Genomic DNA, 8,216 nt, shown 5'->3' with positions numbered 1-8,216 from the left:
ACAGCTCAGAACGAAGACTATTCCACTAGTGAAAGTCCAGTGGAGTCGTCATGGCACTGAATAAGCGACTTGGGAGACAGAGTCAGAGATGAGACAGAGATATCCAGAGTTATTTCTATGATGTGAGTGTTCATTCCATTTTCGATCACATTGCCTCTTTTACTTGATTTAATTGATTGTCTACGATTTCGAGGACGAAATCATTTCTTAGAGGGGGAGAAATGTAAGGCCTGAGAATTTGATTATCATAATCAGATTTGTGTTGTTGATAATTAAGGTAGTTGTAGACGCCTTGTATCGGACCGGAAGAGACGAGAAAGTAGATGCAAATTATAGATATGAGATGAACTCGGCGCATATGCGCCACTAGACCGGCGCACATGCGCGAAAAGTACAGAAGTATAGGCGCACATGCGCGAGATAAGGTGCGCATATGCGCGACACCTCCAGAACCTTTGGCGCATATGCGCAAGATGAAGCGCGCATATGCGCGAGGTGTTGAATTTGCCTTGGCCGAGACCAGTAGGTCTCGCGCATATGCGCGGGTAATGTCGCGCATATGCGCGAGACGTGTACTTCAAAGAATTACAACACTTGTCCTTGCCATGCAATATAAAGGATGTGTGTCTTCATTTCTCTCCTAGCACAGCTGAGACCACCGAGAGAAAGAGAAAAGTTCAAGGAAAGGGAAAGTTCTCTTCTTTTAAAGCTAGTTTGTACAAGATTTTCACATCCAAACGTTAATCAGATTTCGGTTTTGAGCTCCTCTCATCAAAGGCTTTAAGGGGATGTAAGTTTCATTCATTTTCAGCATGATTTGAGATATTGATGTTGGGGAAATTGTGAATTACACTAGATTAGGTGTTCTTGTGAAGTTAGTGACTATATATTCGTAAACGGATCGATTATCGGATATCATATGCAATTGTTATGATTTTCCAGCATATTTAGAGTTAAATATGCAGTTTTTGAGTACTATCATGTGCTTATAATGATCATTATGAGTTGAGACTTATGAATTGGTGATATATGTTGAGAGTTGGATTGACCAGTATCGAGAAATTACGTCGTTATGCCGTCAAATTGTACCGAGATCAAGTATTGAATTGGATATGTGTTGATTGAGATTAGAGATTGATAGAATATGTATCAACATTTCAATTTCAGATTTGATAGTGACAGATTCGTCATCGAGACTTCGACATCGACAGACATTGTGCGACGAAAGGTATAATGCGTGTTTTGTTTGGGGAAGACACAACTCAATGGAGATTTAATTTGAGTTTCCCAACCAAATCACATAATAGAATTGTTGTTTATCTTGTGATATGAATTTGATTTGTTTATAGATTTATATTCAAATCTCTTGATATGATGATGTCTTGTTTAGAGATTTATATTCAAGCCTTTGAAATAGGAGAGTCATTGGCAGACCTTCCAAACTAGATGTTCGGTGGTATCGACGCTTCGGACCAGATTCAATTCGATTGTAGACATTCGATACAGATATGACCGAAGTCTAGGAATAAGACGTACAGTCACCCTGATTGGGAGGGTAGGTGACAGCCATTGACGTCTTATTCACACCGGGATCCCTAGAGTAGAGTCGATTCGAGTCAAGACATGATTTGATTTGAATTGCATGTTTAGATAGATCGGTTTCGTAGACTATTGAGCCATTGTTATTGCTTTAATGCATGATTTATGATTTCGTATCAGCATGCATACATGTTTTATACTGGGATTTGTTCTCACCGGAGTTTCCGGTTGTTGTTATGTCTGTATGTGTGCATAACAATAGGTGGGGCAGGATCTGGGTCACGTCAGAGATGAGATCAAGATAGCGTGGTGATTACAGGCGCAGAAGATCACTAGTGATGTTGTACTAGATTTTGTACTACTCCTTTCGAAGCATTGTACGGAAAGAGGTGTCGATCCCCTCTTTATTACAATGATATCTCTGAGGTTCCTGAGATCGGACGTAGCATGACTAGAGATATGATTGAAAAAGTGAAGCTAAGTCAAAAGAAAATGAAGGAGCCCAAGACAGACAAGCCATTTATGCAAATGTCCGACGACGATCGTTGGTATTTGAGGCTGGTGACCGAGTATTTCTGAAAATTTCACCTTTCCGAGGAGTTGTTCACCTTTCAGAGGGTTGTCAGATTTGGCAAGAAAGGGAAACTATCTCCATGATATATTGGGCCGTACGAGATTTTGAGAAGATAGGAGATCGTGCCTATCGACTCGCTGTAATCGCCTTCATTATATGGGATACAGGACGTTTTTCATGTTTGTTCTTGCGAAAATACCTGTCTGATGTTTCACATGTCATCCAACCAAATGAGGCCGAGTTGGATGAGACATTGAGTTATTTGAAAAGCCGATTCAGATTCTTGATCAGAAAGAATAAGTAGCTCAGTACGAAGACTATTCTACTTATGAAGATTCAGTGGAGTCGTCATGGCATTGAAGAAGTTATCTGGGAAACTGAGTCAGATATGAGACAGAAGTTTCCAGAGTTATTCCACTGATGTGTGTTCTTTAATTTAACTTCTTCTATATACCTTCTTAGGATATGATTGATTACCTGTGATTTCGAGGACGAAATCATATCTTAGGGGGGGAGAAATGTAATGCCCGAGATTTTATATCGTGTTAAATTACGATTATTGATTTTAATCGAAACGATTATGAAAGGGCTAATCGAGACACGAATTGAAATTTTGCTTGTAAGATTGTTGATGCGAGAGCCGAAGAGTAAGCGCGCATATGCGCGAGTAGTGCGGAAACCCATGATGCGGGACAGAACATTGGCCGCACATGCGCGACTTGTATACGCGCACATGTTGGGCGCACATGAGCGACTTGTATACGCGCACATGCGCGAGAGGTCCAGAGAGTTGGGCGCACATGCGCGACTTGGATTCGCGCACAAGCGCGAGGGTACCCGAGAGTTGTGAAGTATTCATCGCGCATATGCGCGGAAGAGGTGCGCGCATATGCGCGAGCTGCCGAGAAGTTTATCCACGAGACCTGTATGTCTCGCGCATATACGCCGATATTAGTCGCGCATATGCGCGAGACGTGCAGTATGCACATTGAGCCACTCGTCCGTTTGCATGTGCGTGGGTGTATATATATATATATATACCTTTAAATTATTTCAAAAAGAAGGAAATGAAGAAAAGGGAAGATTCGGAGTAAGAGAGAAAATCTTTACGCCTTTTATGAGAAATCCGCCCGTCCGATTTTGAATCCGACTTCGGTATTGAGTTCCTATTGACGTAGGCTACAACTGGACGTAAGTTTTGCTACGTTTTGATATGATTTGAAATTATTGTATTGTCAAAATCTGATATGATTCATATATGATGTTCTTGTCATGTTAGACATCGTATAATCGAAACCAGACTAGAGAACAAATACCATATATGAAATTGTTATGATTTTCGGAGTAGTTTTGGAGTCGATTTGATATCAGAATTGAATTGTTATCGATTATGAGATGTTGGAATTGATATCTGACTGATATGGTAGCGCTGGATATATTGAAATTATGACATCATATTGTTGAAACAGAATTTGATTGAATTCTGATTATATCCAGTATTGATTGAGTGGTGTATTGATGCCGTACCCTCAATATTGTTATTGTCAGATTGAGTATTGACAGGCTTTGAGTTCGAGACTTCGACAGAGTCAGAGTATCAGAAAGAAAGGTATAAATTAATGTTGAGTTGGGATTGCACAACTCGAGTGAGGTTTGACTCGAGTCTCCCTAAATCACATACTTAGTTTATTGCATTGATATTTGTAATTGATGAGATTGATGTTTGTAGTCTATTGATTTATAGCCACTGCATGTATTGACTACTGATTGTTTAGTCATTGGCTGATTCGCCTAGTCACCGGCTGATTCGTCTGGTTATTGGCTGATTCGTCTGGTTATCGACTGATTCGTCTAAACTTTGGCTGATTCGCTTAATTACTGGCTGATTCGTCTAGTTATTGGCTGATTCTCTTTATTCTTGACTGATTCGTCAATTCTGCGGCTGTTTCGCCCAGACACTGGATATATGAATTATATCGATGCCGTTTAGGGTTGATTCATTCCTATCGACTGAGATTCGATATAATTATCAATATCCAGACATTGGGATCCCTAGGTTAGAGTTGAGTCGAGTCTGAGACGACGCGTTGTTTGAATCGAGTCTGTGATGACTAGTTGATTTACAGTTTTATATCATTCATGTTTGTTGATTTGCTACATGTTAATGATAACTGTTATATGCTTTTGTATATGTTTTTATATGATTGCATGTTTACATTATTTATACTGGGATTTATTCTCACCGGAGTTATCCGGCTGTTGCCTTGTTTTGTATGTGTGCATGACAACAGGTGGGGCTGGGTCAGGGTCAAGAAGAGGATAAGAGAAGACAGTTAGCGTGGAGATCCGGACTTAGGAGTATATCTGTTATATCACCTGAGATGTAGTGAAGAAACAGTAGTTATTATGATTTACGATTGTACAGGACTTGTACTTAGATCTGAATAGTGATCTTGTACATGAGATAGGACTTATTTCATATGCTGCGTACTCTCGTATTTTGAAAAAAAAAATTTAGACCCTGTTTATTTTAATTGAATAATTATTCCCAGAAAAGTGATTAAGAACTGAATTAAGTTCGGGTCCCCACATGAGGTCAGCAGAAACGATAAGTGGTTGTGAATTTCGTTATGAGGATAATGTCATTGAGATTGATTGCATTGTGTTGGAGATGTCTGATTTTGACTGCATAGTTGGTATTGACATGTTGACAAAATACAGAGCTACTGTAGATTGTTTTCAGAAGATTGTTAAGTTTAGTCCTGATATGACAGATAACTGGACATTCTATGGTAAAGGTTCTCGAGCTAAGATTCCTTTGATATCTGTTTTGTCCATGACTCGTTTGTTGCAGAAAGGAGCCGAATGTTTCTTGGTTTATGCAATTGATATTTCAAGGTCAGTACCTATATTGACAGATATTCCAATTGTTAGTGAATTTTCAGATGTATTTCCAGATGCGATTTCAGGATTTCCTCCAGTCCGAGAGATTGATTTCAACATTGAGTTGATGCCAGGTACACAACCTATTTTAGAGCTCCTTATAGGATGGCGCCATTTGAACTGAAGGAACTAAAGGAACAACTTGAGGATCTATTGGCTAAAGGATATATAAGATCAAGTGTTTCACCTTGGGGTGCTCCGGTTTTATTCGTGAAGAAGAAAGATGGGTCTATGAGGCTTTGTGTCGATTATAGACAGTTGAATAAAGCCACAGTAAAGAATAAGTATCCTTTGCCAAGGATTGATGATCTCTTTGACCAATTGCAAGGTTCTTCAGTATATTCTAAGATTGATTTAAGATCCGGATATCATCAATTAAGAGTTAGAGAGACAGATGTGCCTAAGACTGCTTTTCGTACCAGGTATGGGCATTTTGAATTTTTGGTTATGCCTTTTGGGTTGACCAATGCACCTGCGGTATTTATGGATTTGATGAACCGTGTGTTTCAAAGGTATATAGATCAATTTGTTGTGATCTTCATTGATGATATTCTTATTTATTCAAAATCTGAAATTGAGCATGCCGAGCACTTAAGAGCTGTTTTGCAAATTTTGAGAACTGAAAAGTTGTATGCTAAATTATCGAAATGCGAGTTTTTGTTGGATAGAGTGCTTTTCCTTGGACATGTGATTTCAAGTGCCGGTATATCAGTTGATCCGAGTAAAGTTGATGCAGTCATCAATTGGTCTAGACCGACATCAGTTCCTGAGGTACGTAGTTTTATGGGTTTGGCAGGCTATTATCGCAGATTTATTGAAGGATTCTCACAGATTGCGAGGCCAATTACCCAGCTGACACAAAAGAATGTACCATTTATTTGGTCGCAAGCATGTGAGGCTAGTTTTGTTGAACTTAAGCAGAGATTGACTAGTGCTCCAGTTCTGACTATTCCATCAGGTGTAGGAGGATTTACAGTGCACACTGATGCTTCACATCAAGGACTGGGTTGTGTATTAATGTAGCATGCATGAGTCTAGATACCCAGTGCATGACTTGAAACGAGCAGCAGTGGTTTTTGCGCTAAAGATTTGGCGTCACTACTTGTATGGGGAGACATTTGAGATATTCACTGATCATAGGAGTTTGAAATACCTCTTTTCACAAGCGGACTTGAACATGAGACAGAGGCGTTGGTTTGATTTGTTGAAAGACTATGATTGCGAAATAAAATATTATCCAGGAAAGTCTAATGCAGCAGCCGATGCTTTGAGCAGAAAAGTATGCAATATGTTCTTGATCACTAGCAGTGTATCTGACTTAATAGAAGAATGTTGTCTTTCTGGTTTGAATTTTGTGGTAGATACTCAACCTATAAGAGTATTTATGATTCAGGCAGAGCCAGAGTTGTTTGTAAAGATTAAAGAGGCTCAAAGGTTAGATCAAAGCATTTAGAAATCAGTTGAACTCGTTAAATCAGGACATCGATCAGAATTTCAGGTCAATAATGAGGGTATTTTGTTTGTGAATGATCGTATTGTAGTTCCTAATATTTCAGAGTTGATGATACAGATTTTGCGTGATGCTTATTGCAGTAAGTTCAGTGTACACCCTGGAAGTAAAAAGATGTACAATGATTTGAAGAAACAACTTTGGTGGAAAAGAATGAAATCTGACATAGCAAAATTTGTATCTCGTTGTTTGAATTGTCAACAAGTGAAAGCAGAAAGAAAGCGACCAGGAGGTCTTTTGCATAGCCTTAAGGCTCCAGAGTGGAAGTGGGACTATATCACCATGGACTTTGTCACGAAATTGCCGAGGTCGTCGAGGGGTTGCGATTCAATTTGGGTTATCGTTGATAGATTAACCAAGTCTTCATGTTTTATTCCTTATCAGATGACATATAGGCATGATCATATGGCCAGATTGTATATCAGAGAAGTTTTGAGATTGCATGGTGTGCCTAAGTCCATTGTATTAGATCGTGATCCCAGATTTTATTCTCATTTTTGGGAGAGTTTACAAGAGGCCCTTGGTACATGTTTGCATTTGAGTACAGCCTATCATCCTCAGACAGACGGACAGTCAGAACGTACTATTCAGACATTAGAGGATATGCTGAGAGCTGTAGTGATGGATTTTGGTATTGGTTGGCAGGATTCATTACCACTTGTCGAGTTTTCTTATAACAATAGTTATCAAGTGAGCATTGGAATGTCACCATTTGAAGCACTATATGGCAGGAAGTGTCGATCTCCTCTGTATTGGGACGATTTATCTGAAGCACCAATTGTAGGACCTGATATGATAAGAGATATGACAGAGAAGGTGAAATTGATTCAGAGTCGTATGAGACCTGCTCAGGATAGACAGGCTAAGTATGCGAACATCAGGAGACGGCCGTTGATTTTTGAGAAAGGTGACAAAGTTTTTCTGAAAATATCTCCTTTTCGTGGTACAGTTAGATTTGAAAAGAAGGGTAAATTATCACCGAGATTCATAGGTCCGTATAAGATTTTGGAACGTGTTGGTGATTTGGCTTATAGATTAGCTCTTCCTCCTGCGTTATTAAGTGTTCATGATGTTTTTCATGTGTCCATGTTGAGGAAATATCATCCAGATCCTTCTCATGTACTTCAACCCGATGAGGTTGAGTTAGATCAGAATTTGAGCTACATTGAGAGACCGATTCAAATTCTAGACAGAAAAGATAAGCAACTCAGAAATAAATTGATACCGTTGATTAAAGTACAGTGGAACAAACATGGTGTCGAGGAGGCAACTCTGGAATTAGAAGATAAAATGAGACAAAAATATCCCGAGTTATTCAAATGAAGTACGCTTCTATTCTTGGTTTTAATTTCAGTATTGATTATTACATGTTAGACTTGAAAGAGAAGATTGATTTCGAGGACGAAATCTATTTTTAGAGGGGAGGAATTGTAATGCCCGAATTTTGATATAATATGGCAGTAGTTGTGATGGTTCTTGGCTTTACGATATGGTATGAATGGTAATGATGTTATAGAATGGAATAGATAATAAATGAGTAGAATCAAAGGTGGAATTTGAGCTAAATAGGTAATGGAAGTGCAGAAACGGTATGAAAAATATGGCACAAGTTGTGGTTTTTAGAATAATGTTTTGTATATTGATCCAATT

Source organism: Primulina tabacum, chromosome 15 (genome assembly GCF_025594145.1).
Source record: "Primulina tabacum isolate GXHZ01 chromosome 15, ASM2559414v2, whole genome shotgun sequence".
NCBI classification, from domain to species: domain Eukaryota; kingdom Viridiplantae; phylum Streptophyta; class Magnoliopsida; order Lamiales; family Gesneriaceae; genus Primulina; species Primulina tabacum.
The sequence above is the reverse complement of the archived record's forward strand: the minus strand, read 5'-3'. Positions refer to the sequence as shown.